This window comes from Protopterus annectens, chromosome 12.part0 (assembly GCF_019279795.1).
Source record: "Protopterus annectens isolate FY-2018-M chromosome 12.part0, PAN1.0, whole genome shotgun sequence".
Lineage (NCBI taxonomy): Eukaryota > Metazoa > Chordata > Ceratodontiformes > Protopteridae > Protopterus > Protopterus annectens.
In genome coordinates, this window is record NC_056746.1 from 1,191,162,313 (window position 1) to 1,191,187,464 (window position 25,152).

The following is a 25,152-nucleotide window of genomic DNA, read 5'->3' on the forward strand; positions in this document are numbered from 1 at the left end:
TAACACATAAAGGCTATGCCCTATCATCCACAAATGGTTTGGTGGAGAAGTTCAACTCTACATTTTATACAAGGGTGAGAACATTTGCTGACCATTTTAAGAGGGAGCGGGACAAGTACCTGCTCCATCTTCTCTTTGCATACAACGACATACCTGGGAAACCCCAAGTTTTCCACACTTTGAGCTACTGCATGGTCACATGCCTAGGAGACCCTTGGATTTAATTCATGATTAGTGAGAGGGTGAGAGATTGCAAAGAGTCTTTTGTACAATTTATCCTAAATCTCAGGGCTAGGCCTAGAGAGCTAATGGGGATGATCCAGGAGCACCTAGCCCAGGCATAACAGCAGAAAATGTCCTGGCATGACAGAATAGGCAGAGCCAGGGAGTATTCAGTAGGGAAATGGGTGAAGGTAATTATTTCTATGAGACACAACAAGCTACAGGCAGCCTAGAAGGGCCTTTTCATCATTTAAGAAGGTGAGTGATGTCAACTACATGATCGAGTTGCCAGGAAGGAGGCCAAAGCACAAACTCACAGTATTAACATGATAAAGCCCTGTCATAGCAGAGTGACCCTAATATTTAGAAACTGCAGTGATTTGTGGGAGAAGCCAGAAGGAGTGCTGGAGGTGGGCCTCCATGGTGATGTTTTATTGGACAACTTGGTGGATGGGATGGCCCTCTCACCGCTGCTAACCTTTAGCCACATTCAGGAAATCTGAGCAGTATTGCAGGAATTTGGGGATATGTTTACAGATAAGACAACATGTAGCTGCCTGATGGACCATCACACAGACACAGGACTACAGTGATCAATCAAACAATCTCCCTACAGACTGCCTGCAAGAGTAAACAACCTCTGAAAGAGGAGCAGAAGGACCTATTGGAGCTGTTTATTGTCCAAGAGTCCGACAGTCCCTGGGCCTCACCAGTGCTGCTGATGCCAAAGAAAGGTGGCAGCATCTGGTTCTGTATAGACTACAGGAAACTGAAGAGTCACACAGAGTTAGATGTTTATACAATATCAAGAATGGATGAAGCCCTAGAGCAGCTGGGTGAGACTAAGTATTTAACTATGATTGACATTACTAAGGGTTACTGGCAGGTACCTTTCACACATGTAGCCAAGGAGAGATCAATGTTTGTGACCCCATTTGGTTTGTATGAAATTATAGAAATGCCATTTTCCTATAAAATATCTCCAGAAACCTTCCATAGACTAGTAGTTCACATTCTAATAAGTGCAAGGGATTATACCCTTGCTTATTTAGAAGACATTGCCATCTACAACTGTTCCTGGTTAGAACATGTGTAATGTGTGAGGAAAGCGTTGGGCAGACTGCAAAGGGTAAGGCTGACCATCATGACAAGCAATTACCAGTTGGGTAAGGCAAAGGTACCTTACCTGGGTTACAGAGTGGGTGATGGAAATATTAGTCCACACCTGCCAAAGGTACGGCTATTCAGCCATGGCTCACCCATAATTAGTCATGGACATTCTTAGGGACAGCAGGTTACTACAGGAAATGTGCTCCCCGATATAGTACAATAGCATCTCCCCTTATAGACCATACAAAGAAAATTAAGCCAGTTAAGGTTGTCTTGACATCAGCCTGTGAGCAGGCAATTCAAAAACTTAAGAAGGCTATTTAGTGGACCCTGTATTAGCTAGTTCTGATTATAGTGAGAAGAGTACCCTATTGTATACTTGAGCCACAGACTTCAGCCCAACGAAGAGTATTATGTGGCCACAGAGAAATCTGGGTATATTCTAACCTTTCCATAAACCACAACCCTACTTATATGGCAGAAAGGTCACCGTGGTTACAGACTATAATCCTTTAAAATGGTTACAAAGAGTAAGTGGACAAATGGAAAGTTTCTTAGATAGAGTTTAGCCTTTCAGTCCTATAACTACCCAACACTAATAATGGCAGGTTCAACAATAATGGAGATGGTTAGCTGGAAAATGTACTTAACAGCTGTGCCATTGTCTTAAACTTAATCTTTTGAGGGCTGCCTGTAGAAGCTTGTTTGAGGTTTTAAAGTGGGGGAACAGAAACGCAGAGCCAGGGGAAATGCCAGTCTAAAGGAAAAGCAATTGTGAAGCCAATGGTAATGTCAGGCTAAATGAAACACAATGTAGTCTTTTTTCTTTCTTCCTCTCTTACCTTTATCTGTATGCTGTCTTTCTCATGGCTAGAAATGTGTGACTTCGCTTTTTCTGGATATCAAAAAACAAGAAATGTCTGTGAAATGAGATGACACTCCAGATATGCTGCAACTGCTTATTAATGTAACTAGCAAAGAAGAAAACCAATGAGATGTAAATGCTATAATGTGTTATCTTTAAGACATCAGGTGGATTCAGGCTTCAAAGAAAACAGACATTGATGTGTATTCACATACTTTATTGGTTGCTATGACTAATAAAAGAATTGGTCTAACCATCTGATTTCCAGGTAGCATGATGAGATTGTCACGGACACTGGGAGCTGGGGAAAATGTGTCTGTTATCATTGTATACTGTGATGAAGAGAGCTAAGAGAGGTTGAAGCTGTCTTGTATGTGTGAACTGTCTCTGAGTACTAGTTATTTATCTAGGGTCAATATTTCTGTAGTAAGCTATCCAGAGAGCTTAGATATCTGAAGCTTAGGTCTTTCTGTTTGCATACTATTTCAGTTGCCTTTTATTTAGATTTATTTTTGTGCGTGCCATCCTATGTATATTTTACAACATATTTGCACTTTTTTCTTTATTACTTAACTAAAGTTCATTTATTTGGCTTTAAGCTCATGTGGTTGGTATGTATTTACAATAAGTATATTTATGCACTGTTGTTCATCTAAGAAGAGGGTAATCATTATTTACACTGTTGGTTAGCATGGTACACATCTTCCATTAGACTGGTAGGCCTGACACCAGTAAAAGAAATATTAGTTGGTGTATTTTATAGTTGACTTGATATCAGAGTATTATCAGAGTAGTAGATAACTGGAAGTCTTTGGCCACCTACAGAGTGGTGGCAGTACTACCATGCTTATAAGAAATTTGCAAGGAATTGGAGAATTCTGCCAGCCTTCCCTGGGAAGTGTGTATGTGTGTGCGAGAGTGTGAGTGTGTGTGCACGTGTGCGCGTGTGTGTGCATGTGTGCGTGTGTGTGTGTGTGTGTGTGTGTGTGTGTGTGTGTGTGTGTGTGTGTGTGTGTGTGTGAAGCTAATACTTTGATAAGGGAGCTGTGGAAAGCATTGACTGACAGAGACAGAGAGAGAGAGAGAGAGAGTGCTGTAAGGCTTTCTAAATGGGCCTGTGTGTAGTCCAGCCTGGGTGTTGAGATTTGCAGCCCATACACAGGGCAGCAGTGCATATTTTTTTATGCTCTTGGATTCAAGTTGCCCTTTGTAAACCAGTTATTGAAATAGACTTGTGTGCATTTTCTTGCTATTACTTCATTGGCACTGGGTAAATTGAGCACATTGACTGATACTGAAATGACATCACAGCCATAAGTATGTAAAATGGAAAAACAGGGTTTATGATGACAACAACAATGTATGATAGCCATTTGGGCAGTGCAGTAATCGGTGGTAAGATCTTTGTATCACAAGTGCAAGGTTCACCTCTATCTTGTGGTCCCTCTCTGTTTGGAGTTACATGTTGTGTCCTTGTCTGTTTTTTTTTTCTGGGTGCTTCAGTTTTCTCCTACTTGCCAAGACATGATGCCTGATTGATTAGTCTAAATTGCTGCAATACACACACACTCTCTCTCTCCCTATATATGTATATATATATATATATATATATATATATATATATATATATATATATATATATATATATACATACACGTATGTTATATTTACCCTTGCTTATGACCCATGTTATTGATGTGTCTAATAGGGACCAGTTCAGTTACTCAGTTAACACATAAGTAAAATAAAAATGAGTTACAAATGCATTTATAAGCTGTTTAGAAGTTTTCCAGGCAAAATATGATTAAATGATATCTCAATTTCTCTGAAATCCCAACTTTTTTCTTAGTATGTGTGTATGCAAATGTATCACATATCAAGTCTGTGTGCAAAGGTATTCACATATAGGTGTATTGTCTGTATATATTCTGATATGTATTTACTACTTATACTAGAAGTATGGTGCATGATTTTCTGGAAGAATAATTTGGACAGAATTGTTACTGACTTGCTGCCATTATGATATATAACCCTAATCCCATCTTACCACCTTATACATTAGTTAGTGAAGTCTGGTATACCTGTGTCATCACTGGTGATGTTGCACAATTCTACTCATAAAGCATCCTTCCCCCACCCATGTGCTTACAACTCCCAGGTTTTATTTTGGCAGCACCATCTGTACATGAATAGTTTGCATTTGGTCTTGCTTGTCTTATTGAAAATAATGGCTATGGTAGGCTTCTTGCCACAGCCCCTTTCCTTTTGCACAGACCATTTCCAGTCTTTTGGGCATGTAATGGAAGGCATTTCTCTTCCAGTTTCTGTAAAGCCCTGAAGGCCAACACCATCAGTTTCTTTGATTACAAAAGTATTCTGTTATTTTTTTTTAATTTATCTTGATTATATGATTTTACCTTTTATCAGTGTTTGTGTTTTATCTGTTTCTGTATTTTTCTATTTGTGTGTATTTTACCTGATTATTGTTTGTTTCTTTTGCATGACTGGGTATAACTGTGCATTTGCTAAGATTTCAAGGAGTTATAACAAATTCACTTGAAAAGACAGTACTTGTGGTAACAAACTGCATCTTAACATTTTTATTGGCTTCTTGACTGGGTGAAGACGTTTCATTTACTGACTGCGAACAACAGTCTTTTCATTTCAAACTGGGGATACAGAAATATTTCTAGTGTTTCTCTTTCAGAGAAAGTTTGTGAAAATTTAAGAGGTACAAGACAGAATGCAAATCTGCAGGTCACTAGGTTACCATGACTCTAGCACTAGGACTAAGATTGAGCACTGTACTATCAGAAAAGTGCAGCTGAAATCACGTAAATGCATTAATAAAGCTGCTGTAGCCATGCACCCTCCCACTGGGTTATAAGCAGCTTCACTGTCAGCAGTAAAGCATTAATATATAGCTACAACCAAACGTGCAGCACGGAGTAGAAGAAACAGATCTTTGTATTCACAAAGATGGAAATGATGTCTGGTTCTGTAAAGTGGTATAAGTAGTGTTGGGGTATCAGGCCGTCAGTCAAAAGAGTAAACTGCAGTGTTGGGCTATGAACATAAAAATGTCACAGGTGATATGTCAGTGAAACTTCCTGGAACTTCACCTTCTCTAAAACTGGGTGTACCATTGGTTAGAGAGATGACACAGGTAGTTTCACTATCATTGGCCCGACCTACTATTTTGAGACAACAATGGGTGGTGCACCAGAAATTAGTTATGCCCTTCATTGTTGCAGCTGACATAGGTGACTCATCCTGTAGAACTTTGACATGATGAGAGTACATTCAGTAGGTACAACACCTGTTACAAAGGCCTATTACTCTTAATACATGCAGCAATGGAAGTTTGGGATTCTTTAACATGCCAATCTAAGAAGATAATTTTGCTCTAGCTTTACCACTGCATGCAGAAATAAGATAGCAAAAAAAAACATGCCGTTGGAAATGGTTCATAGGTTCATAGGCTTATATTCAGCTAATGACCATAAGGGCCTTTTTAAGCCTAGAAAGAACAAATAGTACTCCAAGCTATATAGGTCAGACTGATAAATGTTTAACGTAGATTAGTGTTTTTGTATTGAAACAATACAAAACTTCATCAAATAAAATACAATTTACCCCATCACAAAGCAACCTTCCTAAACCCCAAAAACCTCCTAGACATTTGTCCTACAGAAATAATTCTCAGCAACCCTAAAAGCTCTCCACTAAAACAACACCCAACTCACCACATGCAGCCACACCACTAGGGGCCTCAACTACAAAACCCATAAAGCAAGGCAACATACTACCTAGTGTTTTATTCCTAGGCGTCTCCATTGTGAGACATAACAGATGTCCTGTTCACCAGGGTGTATAAGGTGATAATCGAGATGAGCTGCCTTTCATTGCCAGGATTTGCCGAATCACCCACACACTCAAGTCATTAGACCCAGGGTCCATTGGTGGCCCACCCTTGTACAGTGGGGTGACCATTGCAGTTTTGCATTCATGTAACATAAAGCTTGTCTGTAAGCTATGATTAAACAGTGACTCTGGGCATCCTGATAGGTTATGTTTTAGGCTGTCTAGGAGGCATTCTGGGATATTATTGAGGCCCATCGATGCAGTGTTTTGGCCTTAGAGAGTGCAGCTAGGATCTGCTCACTAAAGATACTTTGGGGGGTTGTTTCATGGTATTTTCTGGGGTGCTGACCAGGGAAGTTGGGGGAACTGCAGCTGAATATATTGGTCAGTGGATTTGCTATATCTTCTGATTCTGTCTAGGTGGCTCCATTTATAATTGGTTCTGCACATTGTTCTGTATTTCCTTTGAGGTTCCAGACATAGCAAAAGAAAGTCTTTTGGTTGTCCTTGGCCTAGGAGGTTATGTTAACCTCAAAATTAACTCTGGTAGACTTGATTTGCCCTATGAATTGTTCGTTTAGATTGCTGAAAGAGTTTTCATCTTGCTGGGTGTTGCACTTCCTAATTTTTGATATGACTTTTTTTCCTTTTGTTGTACAACCTAAATGATGTTGGGATTCCACTAGGGTGGCTTATTTTTTGAGTTTGCTCTTAATGTGTTTATGGTAGGCACAGCTGTCTCTATACATTTATTGACATGATTGTACAGGGTTTCTGTGAATATTTCTGAATAGGCAACTGTGTTCTCAGGGTTTGTGGGGCTTGAAATGTTGAGAGGTAATCACTTAGTAGTAGTAAATTTGCCTTAGAATAGTCCCTAAATGTTATAGGATTAGCAGGGGTAACAGGTTTTATTTTTATTTCAAAAGGGAGAACTTTAGTGTCTGACCTTACAAGAGAGGACATTACACTGGGGGGGTGGGGTGGGTACAGCATTCTCTTGTGTTTGTGAAAATAAATGTTGATTATGTTTTTGCTCCTGGTGGGCACATGGGCTGTCTGGTAAAGTGTGTTTGTGCTACAATTGTAGCAAGCAGATGTTGCAGTTTATGCACTGCAAGGAGCACTAAAGCACTCAGATTTAACTTAAAAACAAAACAAAATAAAATAATATTTTTTTTTCATTTTAAACTGTAGCAAACTGCTTTCTACAGTTACGCCACACATGGAGTGCTAAAGCATTCAGCTTTGACTGCAGATGCAATATCAACATTTAAAATCTGGTATGAATTATCACAAAAGAGGGATAGTGATCAACCAGTCATGGCCAATAACACCTTGTGCTTAGGGCAGCTGCCCTCTTCTTATTGGTACGTGTGGCCCAATGACCAGAGTGCATGATCTGGCAGATCCAGCTACCGAGAGACGACTGAATGAGACTTTTTTCCTTATTCAGCCTAGTGATTGTGATATATGTGTGTCACACATGACTAAAATATTGGTTTGTGTGTCTGTGTTGCCTTATGGACTTTGAAGGTGAGGATCTATGAGATGTGGCTGTATGTGTTGTTTAATTGAGTGCTTTGGGGTCTGCTGAGGATATTTGTTGTAGGTCCAATGTCTGAATGGACTTTGAGGTTTAAGAAGCTTACATAAGTGCCTCACATATGTGGGTCATTGTTTCTGATCCATTCTGTATGAGGGGATGTACACCTGTTTGGAATTATGAGTGCGTTGCCTCCAGTAACATTGTGGAAATTCATCTCTTATATTCCTTATCTGTTGATTTAAGACTAAGTTGGTTGTCAGTACACATAAGGCAATTGCTTAATTGTCTCAGGATGCCAAATCTACCAAGTTGACTGCAGCGATAGCAGAAAAGTCCATGTCCTTCGTTACTGTCTCTTTTTAGGTAATCAGAGGAGGAGAATAGTAATGGGAAAATCTAATCCAAAACACACGAGGCAGTGCTTGTCTCTACACAACTAGTTGACCTTTGCACAGCTGAGTAAAACAGATGTCTGAAAGTTACTTTTTTAGGGAGAATATCAATTCTAGGTGCCTTCATCTATACAGGACACTGCTAAAACCTGCTGCGCAGAGCCATGTTTCATGCAAATGCGATGCCTTTATAGAGGTTCAAAACAATCAGCAAACAAATAAAATGTCCCCTGGCAAATTATAACTAGCACAATCTAAAATTTCTTAGGTGATTTACAGCACAGAATCTGACCATGCTGCCTTTCACTGCCACCCGAGAACAACACTAACCCTTCCAGATTCTTAAATCACAAAATGGGCCTGGAATGCAAGAAGTAACCAACTAAAGCAATAAAGCTGCCTAAAGTGCAGAAAATTATCAAATTCAACACTATTCCAATCAACATACATTCAAAGAAAACAATTCAGTGGTAAAAATATAGCACTCTAAAATGACTTAGACTGTAAAAAAAAAAACAATTTCATCAGACGGATACTGGAACCTCATCTCAGTAGTGAAGAATGTATTCCCCATTTCTTAGTCCAATCGAGACAATTATTGATCTATTTATATCCATTCTGGCAAAGGTCAGATTTACATTGCGAGCTTTCCCTTTATTTCAGGAACCTCCCACAAGCACTATGTCAGGGAGAGCCATCCTCCCGTTCCTCACAAACTTTTATGTATCTCTGGTGTCCTGTTCACAGAGGTCGCCACTGCCACGCTCTGGGCTTAATAACTACTGATAATGATGTGCTTAGTTATTCCTCTATAGAATCTCACTTGAGCAGTACTGTGTTGGGAGGAAAGTTATACTATTATGCAGATAAATTTGTGCTCCACTGTCCTGTGCCATATCTTATCTCTTACCCTGATGGGGTCCATACCTGCAGTCTTTGACTGAGCACTTTCATTTCAAATAATGTTGATAAAAACCTCCATAATGCCAGTGATCTGTCTGCATGAATGTGGTACCAATCCCATATGACTAGCAAGAGGCAAGTAATGGCCCTACTGATGACTGCACTTTCAGTTATTCCTCTCAACTGTCCAGATTTTTGCCTCATATTTTTTTTTCAGTTTTTCATAAAATTGTGGTTTACTGGCAAACCAGTGAGAAGTCATTAATGATTGAAGTCAGAAAATAATGACAGACATTTGAGTTGCAGACTTCATACCCTTCAGAAAATCCATGCTAATACAAAACCTGTTTTCTGTCAACTTTCTAAGTTTGTAAGAGCAATATTTAAAAATTGTCCATATTGTTGGGCTTTTGTTCCCCTGTTATTTATGGCTTTGCCCAGATTTCTTGCTCTAATAGTTTAAGACGTATGTACAAATCTGGTAATTGAACTTAGTAAAATTACTGCCAAATAAATAGTAAATAAGTAATGCTAAATGTAAAATGGTGTATATATTTTTGACTGGGCCCCTTTTAATTTGACGAAGCTTTAGCTTGTCGAACAACAAAAGATCAACAGCTAAAGATCGAAAGAGCCAAACCGCGAACGGCAAGCTGAGCAAATTTTTTCCCAGGGAAAGAATTTGCTTAGCCATTAATGGGAATTTGCCCTTTCCACAATGTGGAACGATCTTGGAGTTAGTATATTTAGTTAGGGAGGTTTGGGGGCACAGCCCCCCACTTAATTTAGGTTGAAAGATTTTTGTTTTGTGTAACAGCCAAGCAAATTCTTTCCATGGGAAAAAATTTGCTTACCTGATCATTCGCGGTTTGGACGTTTCGATCTTTAGCTGTCGATCTTTTGATGTTCGACAAGCTTAAGTTTCGTCAAATTAATAGGGACCTTTTTGACTGTACAGTAACTCTTTTCAGATGTAACAAGTTGTTATATGGCATTTCTATTACGGACAGTTCCTTCCCACAGAGTTTTCTTTATCATTTGGAAACTCCTTTAATTATCTTAAAACCCCTTCTTTGTGGGAGAGTGTTTTGATGCATTTCACTAAATATAAGAAGTCTAATAGCGTGGTGAATAGTACCTGTTTGATGAACAAGCTGTGACTGCTGCATATCATCAGCTTAAAGTTAGAAGTTTAAAGTGATGTAGAAATGTACCAGATAAATTGCTGGAAGTTTACGAAATATTTAATCATTGTTTGTATATGAGGTGGATCATGGCCCAGATGTTAGCATTGTTGCCTCACAGGTCTTGGTTTTCCAGTCTGTTCAAAATGTTTCCCTTTGTAGATTTGAGTTTTCCCTGAGTTCTCCAGTTTTCTGCCATATCCTAAACATATGCATTAGGTAAATTGGCATTCCATTAAATTTCTTTAGGTATACATATTTTTGTTAGAAAGTGTGGGTGTATATATGTGTGTGTCTGTTTGCATGCATTCATTAGTGATTGTGCATGCATTAGTGAGTATGTGTGTGTGTGTGTGTGTGTGTGTGTGTGTGTGTGTGTGTGTGTGTGTGTGTGTGTGTGTGTGTGTGTGTGTGTGTGTGTGTGTGTGTGTGTGTGTGTGTGTGTGTGTGTGTGTGTGTGTGTGTGTGTGTGTGGTGTATGTGCAGCCTGCAGTGGGTTGGTGTCCCATCTGGGACTAGTTTTTTTGTATTGAACCTACTAAGTGCCTAGATATGTTCTTTCTCTCCCGTATATAAGTGGGTATTCAGATAGTGAATGAATGAATGAATGTCTGCAGACTGTTATTAGAATGCAAGTATGGGCATGGAGATACAAAACATCTGAGCAGGTTACCACATGGTAGAAGGCAATATGGGTCACTTTTTGTTTGCATTAGCATTATGTGATTTCATTGACAATTGTACCGACTCTATGAAGGCTGCAGTTTTAACCAGAATGTGTGTTGGATGGATGTGTATTTGTCCCAGCCCTGTATTTTCCCATTTCAGCAACACTTGCATATCTGATGCATGTTCCTATTGCATCATACTTCACTGGCACTCTATGAAACTGTCCGCAGCAGGTATCTTTCTCTGTCATCAAACGTCTTGTATGTGCTTCACCATGAATTCATGATTTGAAATAACTACTTGCAGGCTTATCCACTGTGTACACCTTATTGTAATATATTATATAAGTAGTTATGTCCTTATCACTAGCATACTTTGTGTTGTGTCCTCAGCACTTGTGGCCTTGTCACCAGCATACACGCTGTTGTGTCCTCAGCACTTGTGACCCATCTCTCCATGCATGACATTGTTCCCTCAGTGGCGATGATACTGTCACCTGCATATATCCAGTAGTGATGATACTGTCGCCTGCATATATCCTATATGATGATATTGTCGCTTGTATATATATCCAGTAGTGATGATACTGTCGTCTGCATACATCCAGTAGTGATGATACTGTCACTTGCATATATCCTACTACAACACCCCCATTCTTGAACCTGCCTCCAGCATCTATCCTACAATACCACTGGCACTTCAGATTATGACCTCACATTTTATCCAGTTGTAACCACTAGAGCTCTTGAACCTGACTCAGGCATATGCTCTCCTGTTTCACCAAAATCTTTAATGTTTTTCTCCCCACTACTGTCTTTTCTTTGTATCAGTCTGACACCCTAGTAACTGTCCTCGCCGAGTCCTCCAGCTGTTCACCCACTCTCCCGGTCTTAATTTGGTGTTGCTGGCACCAGTCGCTGATGTAGATATCTGGAGCTTAGCATGTCTGTGCATTTATCCGGGGAGTTTCCAATTATGACTCACCAATTTAACCCAACCTTTGTAGACCTAATGATTTGCCTGGGGGGCAGGCTTGCAATGGAGCCATGCAGTATACCACCCCAACTCCACAGCAGCTGAGCCATGTCTCCACCCTATATCCCTCTTAAGGCATGTCTATAGCCACTACCAAGGAAAGACACCATAGTCACCCATAGGTCTGCCTGACAACCCACCCTGGGATGGTAATGCCTATCCCCCCTGCCACTCTGGCAGTTATCCAAGTCGCTAATCAAACCTGGTACTCCTAGGTCATAGTCAGACCTTTATCCTTCTATGCCACTGAAGGAGCCCTCAAAATCCTTAATGTTTGTTACCATACACTATTTCTTTATCACCTGTGTGTCTGCATGTAGTAAAAAAAAAAAAAACGTTACCAGCACTCAGAAACATATCCATTTCGTTAAAGCTTATACGTAATTCTGTTAAATATTTCCCATCTCCCTTCACCAACAGATGTCACATCTGATGTGATGCAGAAATGTCCCCATTGTTTCTGATATTTGCATTAGTTAGGTTTCAAATGGCCACATTATTTTCTTTGAAATGCATGCAATATATCTGCTACAAGCTGAAGGAAATGCAGTGTAACGTCACACTATATAATTGATTTTTACTATATTTTGGAAAAGCTCTAGGGATTGTGAATGATATACTGAAGTATGTAGGCAGAAGATTAATCTTTGATACTTTTATTTATCTGTCATCTAAGTATTTGAACCAATCATTCTTAGGGCTTTTTTGCAGCTTTGGCCTAAGCTACCAGAGCATGCAAAACAACCAATTAATAAGCATGTTTTTGGGAGATAGAAGGAAGCTGAAAAGTCCAAGAAAATCCATGCAGTCATGGGAAGAGCATGCAGACCATGACACAGGATAGGAATTGAACCCCAAACACTAGAACGGTGAAACCGAAGCTAAAATGTTAAGCTATCATGCTACCATTAGTTTACTCATTTTAAGCTTAAGATCTGCAGCTGCCAGCCTGCATACGATTGTGTATGTCTCAATGTTTAGGAGTCATAGTTTGTTGCCATGGAAATGATTACCGTGGAGCATTCTGAAAAATATTATGTTCATGTCAGCAAAAGCAGTCCATTACAAGAAGAATCTACCTTATCTCTAAGTCTTAAAATATAAATTGATTTTTTCCAAAGTGCATATTCAGCTAAAGTGTCTCTTTTTTTACTCAAGGCTGTAGACAGCATGTTAGGCTGGTGATACCAGAGTCCTGCTGTGCTGTAGCTTTACATAATACTCAGACGCTGACCAGTAATTGTGATTGGTAAAGTATTCCAGAGTAGTTGGAATGAGAGTTCTGTAGGGTCATTACAGTAGCAACTCTGACGACAGTGTCTTCATTGTGTCAGGAACACCACCTGACTCATCTTGTAAATAGCACCAAGGATTAAAGCTACGACTTTTTAATAGGCTTCATCCTATAGACCAAGGTTTGATACATTTAGCCTCCATTGGTCTACTTTGTGACTCAGAACAAGTCACTTAACCAATGAGTGCTGCAAGGTCATTCCTGAAAAGGAATGCTTATGTTCATTGGGCTTGCCCAATTAACAAATAAATAAAAAAAATGTCACATGGTACTTAGCTGTTCTATTATTGGTAGTGTGCATCCATTTGGAAGATACTGAAGTCCAAGCAGAGTTTGTTGTGAGTCTTTAATAGGAGATAATGTTGTAGTTGCAGTGTTATACTTCATGGAATACCTGATAGGGAAGGCAGTTAAATGTACCTTAAATGAAGAATGATAGTATAGCAGATTATATTAAGTAGGCTGCAGTATATCATACAATAAGTTTTTTTTTACTGACTGCCTGATGACCATCAGGCTCCCTGCAGCTAGTTGGCCCCTTACTACTCAGTGGATGAGAACCAATCATGAGGACCATCATTCAGACAGTGTGCTGTTATACCAAAACCCCAGGGACCCCTGCACATGCTCATAGCATCCAAGGCATGGCATACAATAGGCCTTGTGATTGGTGTTCACCCTTTCCATGAATTGTTACCATGGCCTTGTCCTGTTGTAGACAGCACCTCTGTGTGATCCCCCATCTACCCATTTGGATTCAGTGACAGAGAATATACCTAGACATAAACTGTTCAACCCTCCCCCATGACAGGTAAGCTGTCTTAAGTCTCTGCATTCCTTTAATTTCCCCTGCCAGCTGCAGGATGTACCCAAGCTGCTAGTCAAGCATGGGTCATTTGCATCACAGTCATGGCTTTATCCCTCTGTAACAATAGTTCTGACATGCCATACAATAAAGTCGAATTTATAAGATTTTAAGCAGAAAATAGTTAAGGTAACATCTAAAAGAATAGTTCTTCTGTTTATCATTCTAAAAGCATTGCAAAAAAAAAAAGTGATTTCAGCCATGAAGAAATAACTACCTTCTGCCTAATTGTTGAAAATGTAGTACAACTGCCTGAATTTTAAAAGATGATTTGGCTGCTATTGTTTGGTTAAGTGCTATGGTCAGAGTCATTTAGAAGCCAGGACCTGCAAAAGTTAAGACCTGCTCTACAATACTTAGTTTGTGACAGAACGTGTGGCATAATGCACTGAGGTTTATGGCAGACCAGTGTTATATAGGGTCTATATTAGAACATCGAAGTGTCAGGTCTTCGAATGTCCTAATATCAACAGCTAGTAACCGAAAGTTGAAAATAGCAAATTTTCAGATAACCAAATTCTTTCCTAGGGAAAGAATTCGGTTGTCCATTATTGTCGCTTTGCTATTTTCAGCTATGCGGTGAAAAGTTACGGTCAGGTTCAGGTAAGTGGGAGATTGTGTGGACGTGAGGGTTAGGGTGGGATAGGTGAGTTAGGGTTAGGGCGCAGGTCAGGTAAGTGTGCGAATGTTTAGACATGAGGGTTAGGGTGGGATAGGTGAGTTAGGGTTAGGACGCGGGTGAGATGTGTGTGTGCGATAGTGATGGACCTTAGGGTTAGGGTTTGGCTTAAGGTAAGTGGGTAGATAGTGGTGTATGTACAGTTTAGTGTAGGTTTAGATGTAAGATTTTAGGTGTATGTGTGTGGATTGCTGTGTGTTTGATGTGTTTGTGTTGTGTGTATGTGTTTTGGAACAGTGAATTTTTTCTCTAGGAAAAAATTCGATGTTCTAAATTTTTGGTCTTATCGGTTTTCTGTTACTAGGTGTCGATATTAGAACATTCGAAGACCTGAAACTTCGATGTTCTAATATAGACCCATTATGTATATATGCAAGTAGTACATGGCTATCACTGTGTATGTATTTTCTGTAGTAGCGTGCTGGTATACCAAGATTTGATTCCCACTGCCAGAATCCTGATTCTGTACTAAATATTCTGACGCTTGTAATAAGAAATTGCTACTACCATAAACAGTACCCCATGGTTGAACTCTTACTGCTGTTTGCCTTTACATTACTGGAGACAGGTTGCATTATATGTAGTTTCAGTTGAGAGATTTACTTAAGCAGTTAAAACTGAATGCCTTGACTGTTAGATGAACCTTTGCCCATACTGGATGTGCTAATATGGGAAGGAAGGATGCAGTGCCATCAATGTGCTGGTGTGGTGCTGGATTCCATAGTCGCTAATGTAGTTTTGCAAACCCTAACTTTCTGATCATGATAGTAATTGTATGCATATTAATAACAGTTAAGAGAAGGTAGAACTACCTTTTTAGCTGCATTTTCACCCATCTCATTGTTGGAAATGCTCACTATTACCATCTTTGTGGTGTGTAGCATTATCACAAAAATAGTGCTTTCAAAAGGAACTGCTCATTGTTTGCATACCTCGCAACCTCTTAGCACACGACATCTGGACAAAGGCAAAGATACTAGAGAGACAAAGGCCCAAAATCAGGGACGCATTTTAAATGTTGCTCTTACAAACTTAAAAATGTGCTAAAATAACACATTTCACATTTTTTCCAAAGGATATGTGGTTTGAAACTTAAATGTCTGTCCTTATTTAGTGATTTTAATCCACAACAATTTACCAGAAAACCTCACAAGAGAAAAAACCTGGACATACAGCAAAATTATGCACAGTTAAGCAGTATGATTATTTATGGCAAAAAATGACAGAAAGCATGTAGTAAGGATTATTTTACATTGAATAAAATTCAAAACTAAGAGGTAGACAACAAACAGGAATAAAGATGGCTGCTTCCTGTGGTGATATTATAGGGGATGTAATTAAAACCCAGGATAACATGCTGAGAGAGACATCCATGTAAAAGACAAAAAACAGTAAAATAATAATTTGATAGTATCCTGGAGTGTAGTACATCACTTCTGGGCAACAAGAGCAGGTACCATGGGACACTCACTAGAATCTACATACCGACTTTAAGAAAATTAACAATTGAATGCTATGAATCCTGAAGAAACAAGAAGAGGGACTATGCATCTTGTTTAAGACTTACAGCAGAGCAAGAAAGTATAAATCTTCATTTTATTGAACATTCTTTTATGCAAATGGGAAATGTTTTTCTACTATGTTGGTTAAACTATGAAATATGTTACTGTACATAAATTTCCATACACTTTCCGAAGGCTTGCAACACTTTCTGTGTCAGGCAAGTGAATAATGGTTACACTATAAACCCAGACTAGAAAATGGGGTATGGGGCATAGAATGAGTGTCCCATGTAAAAGGAAAACCTTGGGCAGGCTCACTGAAAGTGCTATGTGAAATAAATGCATCTTAAATAAATAAAAACATTTTTATATATACTTTAATAAGGTGTACCATTGAATGACTGAAGTTTGACAAGTTTGATAGTGAAAGGTTTATCAGTTTTCTGAACTACAGAGTGGAACAGAAAGACTGTTCTACTTCACACATGAGAAAAGTATACCAGATGGCATAGCTCTCAGTGAAACGTTTGTAAAGTAACAACTAACCATTCAGTGCCTTGAAAAGACTGTTTAGTGTATAAAGTAGCAGAAAACCATTTAATGTAGTGACAAAGCTGTACCTTTTTATGATGTCAGTTTTCAGAAAAAGGTGTATTACTTCATGCTATATTAACAGTATAGCAAAACTAACTTTGTTTAACCTATAATGAAGATCACATCAAACGTGTTGTCAGGTTCCTGAAAATTTTCATAATTTGTGCATCTTTGTGCATAAGTAGCACAATATAAACTAGGATTTGATGAAATGCACATATGTATGCCAACTTTGATAAATAAATGTTTGTTGAATGGACTTTCAGAGACAACAAATAAACTAAAAGTGTCACAGTCAGTACTGAAGTTTATTTTACCCAACGTATTCTTCATGTGGAGATTATTACAGTTTGCAATGACTTGTAAGTTAAAATGCTCTGCTGTGCTATCACCAAAAGTCTTTTTTTCAAATTTGGTTATTAGTGGTTCTGTTCATAAAAATAATGCGCAATACACCTTTTCTCAGATCAGTGCAAATGAAATTGGTATGTAACTGAGGTCATAGGAAGTGATTCATAAAGTGGACCATTATTACTGTCGCACCAAGAAAGTGGGCTACATACACGCTGGTTTACAAAGTCCATTAAACATGTGGGAGAAACAGAAAAACATAGGTTTTGTAAAACTGAATTGGAAACTGTTGCACACCTCCTTGCTCGTTATGACATACTAATTGCAGAAAGACTGTATACTGAAAGGTGTAATAATGTGGTAAGACTGATGCACTGGGGATTGTGCAAACATTATGGTACTGAAGTGGCTGAAAATACACTGGAAACATGAGCCATAAAGCATCATAGAAACTGATGAAGTTTACATCACATGGGATCACCCATTACCAACACTTCAAAAGATAGATGCTAAAAAAATGGATATAGTGGTCCATGAAAAGAAGACAAAAGTAGCATTAATCATTGAAATCACCACACCCAGTGACAACAATGTCATGCGTACAGAGAGACACAAAGTCATAGAATATCAGAAACTGCAGGCAGAAATGAGAGCAATGTGGAAAAAAAAATACCCAGACAGTTCCAATAGTAGTAGGAGCAATGGGTCTTATAAAAAAGAATCTACAATCATATTTAGATATGTTACCAATACTTGTAACTAAAACCCGCGGTGGTGGTGCTGCGGTAATGTTGTCGCCTCACAGTAAGTCGCTGTCTGGTTCGATTCTTAGCTAGCGCGTCTTCTGCGTGGAGACATGCATGAATGGACGTACCTTCGTTGAAGGTTGTGCGTCAGGGCTGGTAACTCGGCATGTAAAAATCAACTACCAATCTTTAGCGGACCGGAGTTCCGCTGTGGCGACCCCTAACCGGGAAAAGCCAAAAGACATACAAGTTGCAGAAGGAGTCATTACTGGGCACATTGCACGTGTTGTGAAGAGCACTTTTGGCTGACATCAAAGATTGAAACAATACTAATTTCATGAACTTTAATCATACTTTGACTTAGGAATGGGGTCCATTCCCATCATAGTATTAGAAACCCAAACGATATGGAGAAATTAAAAAAGGGATGGACCATCCACATACCAAGACTTCAAATTCACAGTACTTGCAGGCAAGTATGTGCTGGTACATTTGGATACAGTGTACTTGCAGGCAACTTAAAACAGAGTGCAATCACCAAAAAGTTATCTAAAAAGTGTTCTAGTTATCATTACCATTATGAGAGCACAGGAACAACAGCGTTACTTTCAGGTCCAGCTGTGTATGTCTGACATACAAGGTGGCACTTCAAGGCCAGAATCCTGACTGTATCCCTCTTTCACAAGTAACAATTCAACTGTTTCCATATGGATGCACATATTCTCAGTATGTAGTAATTTATACATTGGGATCATGGGTGCTGGAACCATAAAGCGAGGGGGAGGCAGCAGCCCCCACACTTTTTATTTATTTTTATTTATCATTTTGTTGACCAGGAAAGTCCGACTAGAACAGAGCCTATTTTCAGGGGAGGCCTGGGCAGAAACGCTTCAGATGGTCTGACCATTGTGACAGCGTCTTCTTTAAGGAGGACCCATGTGTCCTTCTTTAGGATGTTTCCATACATCTTTGCATGCGTTCTTGCCCATCCACCTGTGCAATTTTAAGATACAAGAGTTTTCTGTGCTCAGTATGCTGCTGCTTCCAGGTAAGGGTGCTGCCCAGTGGTGTTTTTGCTGGGGATTAGTTTGATCACATTTGGTGAATATGCTGCTGCTTCAATCACATTTGTTGTTGCTGCCCGAGTGTTTTGCTGATCATTGCTGTGTGTGTGTGAATTGGAAACTGTGTGTGTGTGTGTGTGTGTGTGTGTGTGTGTGTGTGTGTGTGTGTGTGTGTGTGTGTGTGTGTGTGTGTGTGTGTGATGCCCCAGTTAGGTATACCTGGTGGTTAGTGTTACTCAGGCTCAAATCCTGTACCTTAGGTACAAGAGCCTGAATTCTCTACCCATACCACTACTTGTGATTCAAGGAGTTGAGTCCATAGCTTTCAGCTGTCTAGATTGTCACGGAATATTTGGTTCATATTTTTGGTCCCTCTGGTTCCTCTTAAAATTTGTGGCTTTTTGGCAAATCAGTGAGAACTAAATTCACTAAATAATGATAACCCTTTAAGTTTCAGTCTTCCTATCTTTCAGGAAACACATGATAACACAAAACACTTTATTCTAGCAACTTTCTAAGATTATACAAGCAGTGTTTAAAATGTAGGCACCCTATTCAACCAAAGTCTGAGCACCACTTTCATCTCAGCTGAATGGAGGACACCCACTGTCATCCCTCTACACAAAGGCGGAGCATCCACTGACCCAGGCAACTATAGGCCCATCAGCCTAACAAGCCAGATCTGCAAGGCCATGGAACGCATTATCACGGACCTTATAAACAAGGACATTGGCAACCTCCAGACACTTGACCCCACACAGTTTTGGGTTTGTCAAAGGGAGATCATGCCTGTTAAATTTGGTCGACTTATTTGAAATAGTCGCCAAAGCCACATATGAGGATAAGACTTTGCACACCACCTGCCTTGACCTAGCCAAAGCCTTTGACGCTATTCCCCACTCAGGCATAATAGGTAAATTCTCCCATCTAGGCATCAACTCGTATGTTACCAGATGGATAGCTAACTGGCTCACTGATAGAACCCACTCAGTCAAAGTAAGGGAGGCCACCTCCAGTAGTAGACCTGTAACGAGCGGTGTACCCATTGGTCTTGGGGTCTCTACTGTTTGGAATATACTTTTCTGAGATGCAAGCCAAAACCAGTGGTCTGTGGCTGACCAAGTTTGCAGATGACTGCAAGCTGGGTGCTGTCTTAAATTCCCTTAGTGATGTGAACATCCTCCAAGAGGGCCTTACCCAAACTAATGACTCATGCCAGAAGCATGGCCTCACACTGAATGCCCAAGAAATGTATCATTATCCCTTCTGGGGAAAATGTCCCCCTCACTAATTATCACATTAATAACCATGTACTAAGTATGCAATCAGTCATGAGGGACTTGGACACCCAGGTTGATAGCAACCTGACCTTTGACTACCACCTTGTATCCATTGTACCGAAGGCTTTCTACATGGCCCACCTCATAAATAAGGGGATTTTATCCAGGAACAAGGAGGTCATAACATCCATGTACTCCTCTCTTATCAGACCCATAGTACAATGCCCCCTTCAGCATGCACCTTGCCAAGCACATGCAGCAGTTGGAGAGACCACAGAGGATCCTGACCAGGAAAATCCAGGGTCTCAAACACCTATCCTGTACAGATAGGCTAAAAGTTCTGTCCCTCTACTTAGTCTCATACAGACTGCTTAGAGGTGACCAGTGTCTGGCATACAAGGCCATTTCAAATCCAGCCTTGATGGAGTTGCTGCATATCCGTAAGACAAACTCCACTCACGCAAGCTACACATAAGACCTTAACCTGGTCTGTGACATTAATAGAACTTGTTGGCAGGATAGATTTGTGTCCCAAAGACTCCCCCTGTCTGTGGAATAGACTCTCTCTCCATGTCAAGCAGAGTACCTCTCTAGCCCTGTTTTAGAGGAACCTCGATGACTGGATGGAAAATGGAAAATACACCCCAGGATCCCACCTGTGTCCCTGCTGGACAGGGGAAACAGGTGCTGACTTTGAGGGAACATGGCAAAATATTTGGCTAGGCTTATAAGGGCCTCCAGGCCAATAGCCTAGTATCATCCTATGAACCTGTGTGTCCCTGGTTTTGGGCCTTTGCCTCCCCCCCAATAAATGTTGGCTTTTTCCAGAATTCTTCTGCTGCAAAGTTGAGAGATTTAGTTGAATACATATTCCACAAATAGAAACCAAAAACAGTGAATAAAGGCAGACAGGAGAAAAAATGCTCTCTTGCTATTAAAACACAATTTATTAATCCACAAGTTTAGCGCTTTCATCTCTCACTATTCAGAGACTTCTTTAGAACATAAAAAACATGAATTTTTAAAGTTCATGAATTTTTAAATGAGTCTCTCTCCATTACAAGTTTTTTAAGGTTAAAGGCTTTAGAGAGATAGATCACACATGGAACTGTTACATTTAAATTAAATTATATTATTTGATAATGTATGAGATTGTGATGTGTATATATATTTTTACTATTATTCTGCTTGGATGGTAAATTATTTATTTAAATTATTTATTTATTTATTTATTTTTGGTTATACATTGGTTATGTTATATATTAGGTGAAATGTACTGAAGTATTTTATCAGAGTTGTAGCTTATTAGTCATGGTTACTTTAAAAATTCATGTTCTTAAGAATTCATGTCTTGAATAAATATACTTCTGTTATTGCTGATTGGCTTTGGGTAAGGGGGTGTGTTCCTTATATCTTTTAAAAAGAAGTTTTACCAACAGTTTTATGTTCTGAAGAAGTCTCTGAATAGTCAGAGATGAAAGCGCTAAACTTGTGGATTAATAAATTGTGTTTCAATAGCAAGAGAGTGTTTTTTCTCCTGTTTGCCTTTATTCACAGAGTTAGTTGAGTGTCAAGTGGATTTTACGAGGAGCTGAGAGCTTAAGGGGAGCAGAAGTTTAGTGCTGATTATGCCAAGGCTGTTGGCATTGTTAGTAGCACAACAGGTAGTACTCTTGCTTTTGATGCAGAAGGCTGTGGGTTCTACTCCCACAGTATACAGATGGATTGCTGCTACTATATTGTACTTTAAAGGGAGTGGATGCTACAGTCCTATGAATGTCCTCCTTTGGAGGAATTACCTAGTAACTATCAACCTGATATCAGTTTGCCATCCACACCCTATTGCAATAATACTAGCTTATCATTTTTTAATGTAACATAGGCAATTCTTCAAGGGCAACATGCACTTTATTTGTAGAAGAAACAATGAAATACAAAGTTGTTTGCTAGCAGCAACCACTTCATTAGTTACAGATCTCTTTAATGTGGAATTATTTAGATGACTTTCACTTCTTCAGAGATTGTGCATATTTACTTATATTGGTGGATTGTAATGACAGAAGTTTGAGTAGACTTTTATGATGGAAATGTTCTGAATTGGGCAGCTTTGTCATTATTGGTTCACAAATTTTGTGTCATTGCTTACTGGAAAATGTTCAAAACAATAAATTTAAAGCAATTTAAAGCAAGCTCTAACAAGTGTGCTGTATTATACATAGAATATAATTTAAATACAATCAGGAAAGTGAATCAAAGATTGCATACATGTATGCATGGCTCTAAAAATGTGTTTGGAGCCTGTGGTTTGAAAATAGTCCAGAGGTAAGCTTAGTCCTCCACTTGCCAAATGCAAAATGAATGTGGGTTTTCATGCTAATTCAATGAATGTGAGTTTCAAGGGCATAGAAGTTTACTGCTCATGCTAAGTCTGTTTTCATTGTGAGACTGTTTTGTTTGTTTGGCAAATGGCTATCTGTGTTTGTTTTTTTATTTCAATATCTATAATCATTGTAGAAGTAAATAAGAAAACAGTATTCACGTTGACAGGTTTGAACAATATTTATGTAAATGAGGAAAAATAGCCAAGTAATGGAACACTGGGCTGGCTGGGGAGGGGGCTGCTGCTGGAGCAGTAGGAGGTTGCTGCAGGAGGGGCTGCTCTGGGGTAGGGGGCCCAATCTATTACCCTGCTTTTGTCCCAAACAATAACCGGTGCCTGAATCATGAACTGAAACTAAACTCCAAAAAAATACATTACCATATCCTCTGGGAAGTCATCTACTCCAGGGAACTGCCAAATTTACAACACCCCCAGAGAACTGACCCAATTGTTTGCCATTTGGGAACTTGTGTATACAGTGACCTAACTTTTGACCAACATGTGCCCAGAGTCATAAAGTCTATAATGCACAGCTTATAAACAAACTGATTGCAACTAGCTCTAGAGATGTTATTGTCCCCCTTTACAAAGCCCTCAATTGGTCAATCATTTTGTATAATACCCACTTCGGTATGTATCTGTCCAGAGCCATGCAACAATTGGAATACCCACAGAGATACCTTACTAAAAGGACACAAATCCTAAACAATAGGCCTTGCATGGACCACCTCAAAGATTTATCACTATACTCAGTATCCTACAGAGTGCTCAGAGGTGACCTGTGTCTGGCATACAAGACATCCTCTGACCTAATACTGATGGACCTACTAAACATCAGCAAGTCAAATAGCACCAGAAATATGCAGTCCAGAAATCTAAACGAAATGTTATGGAGAGATGGATATATATCAGAGAAGGTACCACTGTTCCAGAACAGACTATCCATTCAAGTAAAACAAAGTTCATCCCTGTCCATATTCAAGTGCAACTTGGATCTAAGGATGGGTAATAGAAAATGTACTGCAGGATTGCCACTCTTGCTACTAATGGATAGAGGCAGTTCCTAAATGCTGCATCCCTTACATGGACCCCCTCAAATTATCTATGGTATGATCACAGTTATTCTCACTAGGGCTAATGTACAATTATCAGCATGGGATAGATAAGACCAATCAGGAAATGTTAATTCAAGCACCAAAAGGGAAACTGGCTAAGCTTAAAATGTCCTTCAAGTGAACTTATGCTGTGGTAGTAAATAGTTTTAAAAAATTGCCCTTTTTAGAACACCATGTGCCCCTCTCACCCTCCACCCCCCCCCCCAGCCTTCAGCAGCTTCCAGCACCTCTGACTGGGATAATAGTATATGGTGAGAGGGGTTCCACTGCTATCACTGTAAATGCAGACAGTAACTGCAGTAACTACCCAGGCCATTGGAACCTTCCAGCAGCCCATAGTAGATATTAAAGTGGATATTAAAGTGATTAGACAACCATCCTTAAGAACATGCCTAGCCAGTTTCTGCAGTATCTAATGATTCACACAGAGTTATATCCATAAGCCACACATGCAGGCTGAAAGGACACTGGTGACACCTGGATTATATGATATATGTGTGTGTGTGTGTGTGTGTGTGTGTGTGTGTGTGTGTGTGTGTGTGTGTGTGTTTGTGTGTGTGTGTGTGTGTATGTGTGTAAAAATAAAAAAAGTTTGTGGTCAGTTTGAATATATAGTAAAGGACTCATGGCACTTTTTGGCTTGCCTAAGAAAAGTAGAGCTTTCAGTTGATACTATATTGGTGATTGTTGACATTAGCGACTTATTTTCAGTGATTCCTCACCCCACTATTTTAGAATGGTTTAGGGAAGTCAATATAAAATAAAGAAATTTGTCAGCTGTGGGCATTTCCATTTTTGAACATTTGATGGAAATAGTTCATCCATCCTTGACCCTTTTCCCCCCATTACCCGTGGGGTTGGGGTATTACTTCAGCAGTGACTATCGTCTACAGCCATCACCATGGAGATTTAATGGAAATAGTATTGTATAATAATTTTGTTTATTTTGAAGGGGGATATTACCATCAGCTGAGTAGGCTAGAAACGTGGATAGCATGCGCTTTCATTTATGCTGATTAGTACAATGATATTCTGAAAAGTCTTATGTCTTTAATTCAGTTTTTAGACAGAGTTTGACATTATAGTTGGCATTTTTAGATGATATTGTGATATTATGGATGGAAGGTGAAGATCATCTCTGTGATTTTTTTTTTTTGCAATTTTTAAATTCTACTACTGACTTTTTAAGTACTACATATGATTATTTTTACAGTTAGATCAATTGCTTACTTAGATATTACAATTTTTAAGAACACTATATCCATGCAATTTGATTTAAATATTTAGAGAAAACTAACATTTTCAGATTCATGTCTTCAATTTGACAGCTTCCAACCTGGAAGCAAAAGTACATCATTGTTAAGGGCCATTTTGTGAGACTGCCAGATTAATTTTAGTGGACAGTCAATTTATGATAAAGGTTGACAAGCTGACACATACATACATACATATAAGTATGTATGTTACATGTCTGGAGCTTTTCTCCCCT